Source organism: Anser cygnoides, chromosome 5, assembly GCF_040182565.1.
Source record: "Anser cygnoides isolate HZ-2024a breed goose chromosome 5, Taihu_goose_T2T_genome, whole genome shotgun sequence".
Taxonomy (NCBI): Eukaryota; Metazoa; Chordata; class Aves; order Anseriformes; family Anatidae; genus Anser; species Anser cygnoides.
The window spans coordinates 42,309,931-42,321,139 of record NC_089877.1 but is presented as its reverse complement, the minus strand read 5'-3'; positions in this window follow the sequence as shown (position 1 = coordinate 42,321,139).

Sequence of the window (11,209 nt, the reverse complement as noted above, 5' to 3'; positions counted from 1 at the left end):
ACCAGAGTTGCGGAATCCCAAATGCACAAAATGGGGACAGGGATTTAGGAGTCACTCAGCCCTGCGGGATGGCTTTCGGAAATAAAAAATAAAAATAAAGAAATTAACAGATGCAGAGGAACACAAGGGACAGGCAAAAATAATTCACCTAGCACATGTGGCAGAGCAGGGCTTCCTGCAGGGGTCAAGCCACCACCTAAGGCTGCAGCCTGTGAAAAATGCACTAATACTTACTTAATGAAGAAATATTTGGGTATATTTATAAGCCTTGTGAAACTGCATATAAAATCACAGCACCTGCAAATACAGGCAGAGAAACGAACATGCTTGCACTGAAACTAGAGCAACCTAAGACACAGTCCCAAGACACCTCGACTCAGATCTGGGGGGGTCACATAACTCTGCAGTATCCAGGGTGCAGCTCCCTGCTTGAGGTGAGTTGCTGGCATTTTGTCCAAGAGTCTCCAGTCTCACCAGGGTCCCAGCCTCTGCAGAAGCACCCAGCTCTCCGGAGTGCTCTTCTGCAGGCTCCACCTGGAGATCCTTCCATTTCATTTCTCTCTCCTCCAGCCTCCGAGCCATTTTCTGTTCTCAGCAATCTGCAGCGCTTTTATCCCAACTGCGAACGTCAGAGCTGCGAGCCAGCTGGCTGGTTGCTGACAGGAGTGTCTCAAGGCAGGTAGCTACAGACCTCTAGGCAACTTTTCAGGGTATTCACTCAACGGCTCGCTGAGCACGGCCTCCAGATGGATTTTGAAGCCCACAAAACCTCTGTCATACGCACCAGCAGCAGTAAGTCACCAGCAGCCAACAGGGCTTTGCACAGGTGTGCAGTGAATGCAGACAGTGGTAGGGATGGAGGCTCTGGTTCAGGTGGAGCACAAGCCCAGGTTGTTTCTCTTCAGGGTTATGGGGGCACCTGGGCAGCTTGGGGCAAGATGCCCCATCTAGGTGCTCTCCTGCAGCACGAGCAGAGGCCAAAGTGCCGCAGCAGGGAAGGAGCCGCCAACCTTTTCTGTGCCCAGCCTCCCTTTTCCATGGGCTAAATAGAGAGGTACTAAAAACCATCCCACGCTTCATCGGCGAGCTGCAGGTGCTGGTTCTTCCCCAGGTGAAGGCATGCTCTCTCTCGCCGTGCTCTGCTCCCCCCAGGAGCCACTTTTCCTGACTGTGGTCCTTTGCAGTGGCTTTTTATAAAACTCTTAATGAATTTCAGGGTTTGCCCCTTGCAGAGCCTGGATTAAACAGAATTTTAATGAATATTAAGAGTAATACCTTTAATTGAAAGATAGGCTCCATCTGAGGTGAAATCTTGGCTCCACGGGAGTCAGCAAGCAGCTTGCCAATAACTCACTTGAGCCAGGACTGTACCCATTAGTGTGAGGGCAATTTCAGGCATCTAGCTCTTTCACAGGTTTCAACAGAAAATGCCACAATTTGTTTTAATAACCCAGCTCCCTTTAATGAGCAAATTAAAGGAAGTTGGTGCAGAGCAGGAGGGAAAAATGGGATGGTGAGGAGAATACTAAAAATCTGCTGTACTGGTGGGGTGACGTTTTTCCTGCGACGCCCTTCTCCCCAAGAGCCAAGCTTGATGCCAGTGTGGGCACCTTCATCCAGGCTCTGTCTCTTGCCCTGCACATCGAGCCCATGTCCAGGGCTGGCCAATCTCTTGTGCCTGCCTCCACTGGGGTTTGGCCTTCCCCACTGGATGAAGACCCCTTGCTCTAACCCTGCTGCTGGTCAGATGCACGTGCAGCCAGCCCCTGCCTTGTAGCCACCACTGTGCTCCTTACCTCTCCATCTCCATCAGCCCATTCATGACAGCAGCTGCTGAGGATGCCTGCTTGCATCGCCACAACATCTCAATGAGAGCTTTCTCTCTGTTGGCCTCTTCTTGTATCAGGCCTAAACTTCTTATCCTGAATTCCCTAACTTTGCTGTCCTATCTCATCTGCTTAGCTTCTGATTACCCTCCCTGGTCCCCTGATCACTTTAACCCTGAGCTCTCCTTAGTGCATTCCTCCTACGGCTGGCTTTGTGTCATCATGTGTGTCTTCTGGGATACACACACACCTTTCCCTCTTTCATGTCTATGCAATACCTGCTGCCAGTGTATGGCCTGTCACTGGGGTCACTGTGTGTTAGAAAACAGTATTTATTGAAGCCCACATTGCAGCCAGCAGATAGATAAGAATTATACCAACTGTGCAGCATCTTTATCTTTCCTTTCTAAGGAAAGGCCCAGACCTCTTACTGTTTTGTGGCACTGCTGCAGGATCAGACTAGGCTACAATAAGGAAAGAGATTTGTCAAGACTTGACAGGCAGTTCCTGTGCATATAAAGAAGGGAGAACAGGACTTTAAAGCATCCATGAAAACATTGGCAAAGGCTTTAAGGACCGGTGGGGCCAAGTTAGTCAATCCACTGCTTTAAAGCAGCAGAAGCGACGATAATATGATCGATACAGCTCAAGCCAGCAAGAAGCATGCTGCTGCTTTCAGAACAACCTGCAAGGCATGGAGGAGAAGCCCTGTGGAGAGGGAATTACAATAATTGAACCAAATGGCCGTGTGGGTGTTTGCTGCTCTTGCAAGGTCATCACGGGATGCAGTCAATAAGGGTGTAAAGCCTGTACAAATTGCACAACTGGGGAAAAAAGCAGGATATATGTTGGTAGCCCACCCGCATAGCCTGCAGGGCTGGCAGGACTGCTGCAGGACCCTTCGTGCTTTCAAAGCCCACCCATGGTGGGTGCTGGGCCAGGGGCGATACCCAGCTGTGACAAGCCCAGCCAAGGCAATTGTGCAAAGTTGGCAAACGTGGCTGGAGCAGGGGTTTGTTCTTAAAAATATAGGAGCTTTAGGCTGCTGAAAGAATCTGTGGATGGGAAAGGATTTCTGGCCATGCAGGCCGAGGCTAGGACGTGCTGCCGTGAGGTGACCCTGCGTGGGACAGCGCAATCCAGGAGCTACACAGTCGTGGTGCTCTTCAGGCCTTACCCACTCAGGCCCACAGCAGAGCTTCTGTGGTCTCCCAGGGATGGCAACAGCAAGCTTGGTGACTGTGTGGCTTCAGTGAGTGCAGGGCAGGCCGAGCTTCACCACCCACACCCCAAAAGTGGGGATGCCCCGGCACATCCCTGTGCCACCTTCCCTGCCCCACGCTGGTGGCCTGGTGGCTGAAGTCCCCAAGGCTAGCACCTGAGGTCCTCCTTCTTCACAGCTCAGCGCCTCCCAGACCGAGGACTTTAAAACTCCTCAGCTGCCAGTGGAGTGACAAACCAGGGATGATCAGGCTTCTGAGAACCTCTTATTCACGAGCAGATGGGAGACCCACCAAGTAGCTTGGAAGTTATGCAGGACCAGCCCCGTTCTGTCATAAATAAAACTCAGGCTTCACCATCAGCTAGGCACCATGCCAGGAGGAGAAACAAGAGGCTTGCCCAGACCGAACACGGTGAACCTGGGGCTGGTCTTCCCTCTCTGGGCCTCCTCTCTTCTGGGAGCTGCCCCAGGCCAGAGGGTACCAGGGGGACTTCCCCATCCCCTCTCTTAGCCCAGGCTGCAAGCACAATCTGTCTGGGGCTTGTATTTTCACCTTTTAGAAATGTACCTGTTAGTTTGCATCTTTAAACATCTCACAGATAACACTTTCTTGAGCCAACGGATTATGGTGCGGCTGCTGCAAAGTGTTACCTTTAATGCCACAGCCCGGCTTTCTGGAAACCTGAAAAACTTTCCTGTTCATAAATGATCTCTAGTCTGAGGTTGAGCCCATTATTGCTACAGCTAAATCTATAACCCCAAGAACAGACCCAAATGAAAAACAAGCAGCTGCATGGACTTCAAGCACAGTTGGCTGCTACAGCTGAGTCTCCACAAGAAAACAAATATACTGGCTACTTCTTCTTAGATTAAACCTCCCTGCCGCTGCCTGCCTGCTTCTGAGAGCACCTGGAGCTCGTCTAAGCCAGTGTGGCTCCAGAATGGCTGCAGATGCTGAACTTGTCACAGGTCCAGCTCTGGGGGTGTCCTGGGCTTAAGGAGAGAAGTCTGAATGGGCAATTAACATGACCACTGCTTCCCTCTGAACCCCACTGCTCTTGTATTTTTGTCTCTATCTCCAGGCAATCTTGCCTCCCGAAGTCTGTAAGACTTTTCCTCCTGTTAACCTAGCCCCTACGGGGTATTTCAGCATCCGATGTGAATGGCTGTTGGCCCGCAATGGATTTCAGATGGTGCTTCAGTGCCCTCCGCAGTGCTTGGTCTTCAGCAGGGAGAGTGCTGCGCTGGTCCTGCTGCAATGACTGGAGAGAGAGCTTCAATTATAAGCACTTATTTTTGGTAGTTCATCACTCAGTACAAATACTACCCTTTGAGATACATTTTTGCTGGCTTCTTTCAGCCCACAGGTGGCATATTTTGTAAAGTTTGACAAAAATCTGCTTGGCTGGTTTATTTTATTCAGATAGGAGGGGGGTAAAGTGATTTTAGCACCATGGGTATCTTCCAGATCTTGTTTTTTTTCTCTTCCTGCAGTTTGATACATTAACTTCAGCACATTCCTTGGCTACTCTGCTCTCACTCAGGGCCAATGCTGTCATTATGCTGGAGGACGATTTGGTTACGAGAAGCAGATTTAACTTGATGGCACGGGCTTTAGCAGGGCCCAGAGCCCGAAGGAGCCATTGCCCTCAGAACGTGAGACTCCAAGGATGCCCAAAGCAAGTTACCCTTGCCACGAGCACATCAGCCGCTGCACCACACCAAGGGTTTCCCACCCGTCCCATGGACCATGCTCTCCAGAGCCCTGTCTCAAGGCAGGTGTGAGCAGGAGGGCTGTTTCCCAGCCTCGCAGAGGTGCTTGCACAGCCCCCTGCAGCGCAGCTAGCACACAGCCTTTCTCCTTCCTCAGGTCTGCAGCAAGGCAGCCCACCCACCACCCATGTTAGCAAGTGCTCGTTGCCCTCCCCAGGAGAAGCTCCAGCCTCTCTGCTTGCCCTGAGCAGTGTGATAGGGCTACCAGCACCAGAACAAGGCAACCACTGCCCACGAGTGACATCAAAGCCCCCGGAGGTCCTCTGGGAAGCAGTCAGGCTACCACAAAACACAGCTGCGGCGTTTGAGCCTCCCCTGATGGGACACGCTGCCAGCTCTCAGCCTGAAACTGCGTCCCCATTAGCTCAGCACATCCTTGGCTCCTATCCCAGAGCTCAGTCTCGCCCATTTTTCCCCTTGACAGGCTGTTTCTGGGGGGTCTCCTCACCTTCACCTCCATTTCCCAGCAATTTCTCCCTGCCTCTCATCAGCTCTCTATATAATTCAAGCATTTTGTCATCAGTGCAGCGTCGAAGGTCTGTGAGCACCGCCGTGGGCAGGCTGGCCCGCCAGCAGGCTGACAGTGACCCCAGAGCAGCCTGGCCAAGTGGGGCAGACGCGAGGCTCAGCACCCTGCTGCTCTGGGATGAGGCACAGCTGGGTGAGGCCTAGATCAGTTGCTTGAGCCCATGAGTGCTGCAGCTGCTGCCCTCATAAACTGAGGTCATCCCAGCACCATGCCAATAACTTATCCACCACCTCCTCCTGCACCTCTCCCTCCCTGCTGCATCCGTCCTCTGGTTTCGCCCCTGCATCTCCCCTCTCCCCTCCACCTCTTTCACCCCTGCCTCCTCCAGCCCCGAGCCCTCCATTTTGCGAGGCGAAGGGCGAGTGCCAGTCCCCCTCGTGCCCGGCTGCCCAGGCGTAGCTGGGCAAGTGCAGGCAAACCAAGAGGCTTGGTGGGACACAGGGTGGTCGGGGTGAGGTTCACCGAGAGGCTGGGGCTGCAGGAGCCGGCATCCACAGCTTGCCAGCAGGGGGTTGCACCCATCAAGAGATTTGCTGGGAGAATGCTGAGGGGGCTGGGAGGTTGCTGAAAAGGAATCCAAGGTCTTTCTGTGGAGAGACAAAAATGGAAATTTTGACCTTGTCTGAAGATCAGAAAAGGGCTGCAGAGCCAGGGGTTGACATTAATGAGCTGAGAGCAGAAGAAGGGCTTCTCTGGAGGTGCCTGCCCTCAATTTATCCATTTTCTCCCTATTAAAATCACACCACTCCCTGGGGAAGGCAGCTCCAAAGCCCATCTCATTTTGTCATTCGAATGAAGTGTTTGATCTGAGAATTATTATTATTTAATATCTGATGGCCGATAATGCTTTTGGCGCTGACCCAGAACATATGGGAGAGCCAGTCCCTGGCCCCAGGCTTTAGGACCGTGGTTCCAGCTCCCAGTTAGTCACAGGACACCAGGATCCTGCTCTTAATGAAAAACGATGTGACGCATATGTGGTATGAGTCATTATAATGTTAACTACTGTTACTTCAAGCCCAGACATTGCCAGGATCGCTTTCCTCCCTGAAGATGATTCATGTGCCTCATGCGTGACAGTTCAGCCATTTTTTTTTGCTTATTCAAGTGAATTTCAATATTTTAAAAGTGTTTGGGGGACAAGGCCCTTCTGTTCCTGCTTGCTGATCTGATTTTCCTTAAAATTTCCACAGCCGGCTTCCTGGAGGCTTGACATCAGGAAGGAGACGATTCACTGCAGAGAGGAAAAAAACCTGGGATCTGCAGGTCGGGGTGCACAGCAGGAACCTCGCCCTGCGAAAGGCTCGCTCCCCACCCGGGGCTGTGAGGTGGAAGAGGTCCCCGTGTGCCCAGAAGCTGCATGCAAGCCCTGGGGACAGGGCATCGGGATGCTGGAGGCTCTGCAGGCAGGGGTGTGACCCCTGCCACCCCTCCTCTGTGCTGGCAAGGGAGCGAGCACAAATGGGGAAGGCCCCTGCGGTGCTCACAGTGCTGCCACTTGATATCTTATTCCTAACCCTGCTGCCTCCCTTTCATCTCGGGCTTCGGCAGCGCTGTAAAGCTCCATTTCCAGAGACTGTACCTCCTGCCAGTAGCTGAGCTAGGAGCTCCCCGGGGTTCCGTCTGTCAGACCGTGAAGATTTTTTATTCAGCGATCAGTTGGCGGGGGACCTGCTTTCCAGCAGGTGACCTCCAGCACAGGTGGGCTCTGTCTTTGCTGGGGATGGGGGTAACCCCCTGCGCCCACGTCACAGCAAGGGGGTTGTTGCGGAAGGGGGAGCCAGCAGCTGCTGTGGCTCCTGCCCATGTCCACCTGTGCTCAGGCTGGGACACATACACACCTGACACAGCCTCTTTGGACAGAGGTGTGCAACTCCAAGAAATGAGGGGGGAACAGAAAAAAAAACAGAAGACAGCGAACAGTTGAGGAAGTGAAGCAGCACAGATCAGGCCCCTGTGGGATTTAAAGACTGAACCCCGTTGGTTCAAAGCCAGCTCTGGAATGTGGGATGTTTCCTCGCCGTCATCTCCTCTCCATCCACCTCCCTATCCTGCTCCTTCCCTCCCAGCCCCGGGGACCGGTTGCTGCAGGCAGCGCCAGCAGCACGGCTGTCCCTGGTGCGGGGAGGCTGAATCACGGCCGTCAGCCATTGACCTCACTTCCATCCTCATCGGAGCTGGCACAGCTTTCCAGGCAGGCACGTGTCACTGACTTCTGTTCTGGGGAAGAATTACAGCAAGTCTTCTGTTTATGCCCTGAATGCAACATAATAGGATGCAGATGTGTACAGACAGCTCTCAAGAACCCGCACCTCTGCCCTGACCCAAACAAATCTCATTTTTCTGTATGAAGCTCATGGATTTTTTTGGCATGGGCTGCATGGCATAGAGGCTTGGGGTTGTGTTTACTTGAGGGACAGTGGCTTTTTCCCCTTGATTTTCTTCTTAATTCAGAGTTTCACCTTCAGCAGAAGTCCCAACTCTGCCATTTGGTGGCCCCATTTGAACAATAACGTGACCACAGAGTCACAGCCCATAAGGCTGGGGAGGATCTCGCCAAAGTCATGGCATCCATCTCTCTCCCCCAGGGTGGGATCAGTTCTGCCCAGAACATTTTGGGCAGATATTTCTCTAACCTGGTTTAAATACTTCAGGAGTGGAGCCTCTGCAGCCTCTGCAGCTAACCTGTTCCACGGCTGAGACATCCTGACCACTGGAAATTTTCCATGTGTAACCTCAACCATAAACAACGTGTGCTGGTATCAGGGCAGGCTGAAATAACAGATTTCTGGAGGCACGTCCTTTTCTTTTCCTTTTCTCTCAGGAAAACGATGTAGTTGTGAGTGCTGTCTACAGGCATTCACCTGGACACTAAAGGAGAGCCCCAGAGAGTCCCTTCCCAGATGATCTCCCTGTGTGGCAACTACCGGACAGGTAGTCCCAGCCCAGCTTCATTTTTTTGAGAGAATGTTACCTTTTATGGCCAGATTTACCATAAGGCTCTGGCTGCCAGCGAAAGCAGCCAAAGCATATGGACCCTTATTCTGGGTTTAGAGCTGCTTCGCTTTGCCAAAGTGATGCAAAGCAGTGAGCCTGCACACAGGGGTCCCTCCCCTATCCCTCTTGTCCTCCAGATGTCCTCCTGAGCACATCCCCTGCCTGGCATGTCTGCACCCATACTCACACACTGCCTCCCTCTTCCTCCTCACCCCCACCATGTCCTTACATATAGGGCACTGTCGCCCCACTCTTCCAGCCTCCCCTTCGGCTGGCTCCAGTCCAGGAGGACAAGCTTAAGAGGGCATTTGGGATTCACATAGGTCTCTCACCCTCATAAGGACCTGTTTTCTTCTGCAGTGACCTCCTTGTCCACTTATCCCAAGCGGGATGGGCATCCAAGTGACCGTCCTGGAGGATGGGAGTTGCCTCTGCAGAGAGGAGCTGGAGCTGCTGCCACATACTTCAGGCATCTAGCAAGGCTTCCTAGCTGAACCAGGGAAAAGGAAGGTACCACTGAATGGCTATTCACGGTATGTAAATTGAGAGCTTAATTACAGCAAGATTCAGGTGCTCTGAATAGCTTTCTAAAGGCACCCGCCTTCCTCCATCAATCATCTGCCGAAGGAAAGCGCCTGGCAGCAGGCAGCAGGAGCACCGCTCCCGCACCGCAGCAGGATGAGCTCTGCTTCCCTGAGACCCCTCGAGGTGCTGGTGGGGGGCCAGGGGGTGCGAAGTGACGTCCCTGTGGGCTCCCCTGTGCTCCAGCACTTTTGGTTTGGCAGCAGCCGACATTTCTTATTACCAGGAGGGATGAAAATGACGCTAATCCCAAAAGGAAGATATTCAAATATATCGCAGATGCAGGCTTTTCCTGAGCTTTTTTTTTTTTTTTTGAAGTTTGAGGCATCTGCGTTATCAGGTGCTAATGGTATTAGAGGCATGACAAAATCTGATGCTGGGTGCCATATTTCTTAAGGGACCTGTAGCTTGCATTTGGCTTACTGCATCCTCTGACATGGCCAGATCTCCCCATGCATGCTTAGAAACTTCATTCTACACCCCAAAGCTCAGCACTTCGCTTTTACAGAAAACTCTCTTTTCTTTTCCTTTTTACTGTATTTTTCATCATAAATAATCTGAATTTGTCTTCTAATTGAAAAACTGAACTCGTCCATAACAGCTGAGTCACTATCAACACAGTACTGTAATATTTTTATTATTTTCTGTATCCCCTTATGAAAGCAATCTGACAGTGTGTTTGGTTTTTTTTTCCTCACCACTGTACATTAACCAGATGGTTTTCACTCTATTGTCCACAGATCCACCCACATCTTTCTTCCCTTAATGCTTCCAGTTAATTTAGAAATCACTAGCGATTATGAAAAGCCGAGGTTGTTCCTTCCAATATGCTTCACCTTCTACTTGTCCACACTTAATTTCTTCTCCCATCACGCTGCCCAATTAATTAGGTTTGGCTGATCCCTCCAAAGCTCCTCTCTCGGTTCTAGCTTTCACTAATCTGATCATTTTTAATAGCTGCAAATAGAAGCTAATCTGTTCAGTGCTCCCCCAGTCCCGGCGGACGCATGTGCAGAGCCTCACCGCTCGCGTTGCTCCCTCGGACCGTGGGCCCTGCCTGACGCCTCCTGGTTGAGCAGGGTTTGCTTTTCATCTCCTCTTTGCTCTCTTCTTCTGCTTTTCTGCAGCTGAGTCCTCACCTTCGCACAGCCCTCCCAGTTATTTGGGGTTTTAGTGGTTTCGGTCCCTTTCTGGCGGTAAATCTTTTGTCTTGCCTCGCCACTCGTGACTGGTTGGCAGGAGTTCAGGCTCTCCGTATAAAGTGATCTGGTTTTTGGCCGTCAATAAAGTAATGTTACCAAATTTGTCGTGGCGTATTTATCTGTTGCTATGTCTGTAGCTAGATGAAGCCTGCGAAGCTCAGGACATATTGGCAGTGAGTTTTTAATGTTTGATAGAACATAATCAAAAACAAAAACCCACCTTCCTGTGCAAGGCAGCTCTGAAACACAAGCACAGCCTTTTACTTGTGTATTCTATGTCTACGGCAACGTTTTTCTAATTATTTTTTGAAGAGAGGCATCATTTAGCTGGTATAACAAGCCCAATGTGATAACACGTCGGCTAATATTTAATGTAATGAGATCTCATTTCCTTCTGCTGGATGGGTTCTTGCCAGAGGTCTCCCTTGCTGCCTGCAGCTGAGAGAGGGGGGCCATTTGTACATCCATTTTTCTTTCATTCACCCCAGTGGATGCATAAATCTAACTACAACTTTCAGCAGAGCGGGAGACTCCGCGTGTTATTGCTGCTTCTGCCTTGAATTCTGTCCCTTTTATCTCTCCGGGTAGGAAGGTTTCCAATAGGTGTTTTTGTCCTCGCTGCCCTGGAGGTGGGGGCTCGTTCCTGACCAACTCCTCTGGGTCACACAGCCCTTTCAGCCAGGAGGGCACAAGGAGAGCTCGTGTCGCATCCCAGGGGTGCTGCCCCGCTCTGACACGGGCCAGGTGGCTGCTGTTATAATAACGACCCCAAAACCACATTGCCTGAGCTGTTTTTCACCATACCTTCCTAAGCACAAGCATGTACTCTGATACAAGCGCATGCATGCTTTTCTCCCGGAGCCGCCTGAGGTCGGCGAGGCTTTGATTGGGGATGCTAATGTCACCTTATCGTCATTAAAGCAGGAGAAGCAGAGCTGCAGCTCCGCCGCTAAGTGCTGCCTGTAAAGTTGGAGAGGGCTAATCCGCCGCCCAGCCGGCTAATCACCGCGCCTGCATTTTAATCCAGCAATTGTGCGCGGCCCATGTGAAGGACGGAGCTGCCGAAAGCTGCTTGCGG